We start from the raw sequence: 740 nt of genomic DNA on the forward strand, positions 1-740 counted from the left end.
CTAGTGCAAATTCTGAACTTTGAACAGACTTAGCAAATTTAATGTTAGGGTAGATTATACCTAAGAGAAATGTCAACTGCAAGAGGTAGTTTCATCAGTGACTTTTTATATCCTTCTAAGTCCTCCTTAGACTTGGCCTCACAGCAGACGTGACATGGTTCATTACTCTCATCTCTTGAAGTCTTTTCACTTGTCTCTATGCCGCCCTGGTGTCTTATCCCCCCCCCCCACCCCTTTTTCCCTTTGTGTCCACTCCCAGTCTCTTTTACTGGCTTATTCTCATCTTCACGGACAGTACATCAGTTGCCCAAGGCTTAGCCCTGGACTTGCTTTCTTCTTGTTCTGTACACACTCTCCCTGAGAGACTCCAACGACTCCAGTGGCCTCATTAGGCTCTGATCATCCCCGCGGCTGCAGTTCCCAGCCAGACTTTTCTCCTTCAGGTAGACCATGAAACTATTTCCTCCCACCAGTCTGCTCTATTTCCTACAGCCCACCTACCTGAGCAAAGGGTCCTTAGTTATCTGGCTGACCATGTCACCTCATCTCCTCCCTTTCTCTTATCAGTGAACGAAACCTGTCCTGGCAATCTATCTTCCTAGAAATCTTTGAACACACTGCCCTCTCCTCTCTTCACCTTGTCATTTTCCAAGTCATTACCATGGCTGTCTCTCAGATTTCAATAGTGGTTTTCCAATCTTACATGTTCTGAATCCAGTTGTTCCTTCCCCTCCCTCCCT

The 740-nt window shown here is 46.4% G+C and overlaps 1 protein-coding gene across 1 annotated transcript in view; it reads right to left on the bottom strand.

Moving 5' to 3' along the window:
* The window catches only part of Aldh6a1 (aldehyde dehydrogenase 6 family member A1), a 21,646-nt gene that overhangs the window by 16,202 nt on the left and 4,704 nt on the right, over window positions 1-740 (bottom strand). The window lies entirely within an intron of this gene.

Source organism: Microtus ochrogaster, chromosome 1 (genome assembly GCF_000317375.1).
Source record: "Microtus ochrogaster isolate Prairie Vole_2 chromosome 1, MicOch1.0, whole genome shotgun sequence".
NCBI lineage: Eukaryota > Metazoa > Chordata > Mammalia > Rodentia > Cricetidae > Microtus > Microtus ochrogaster.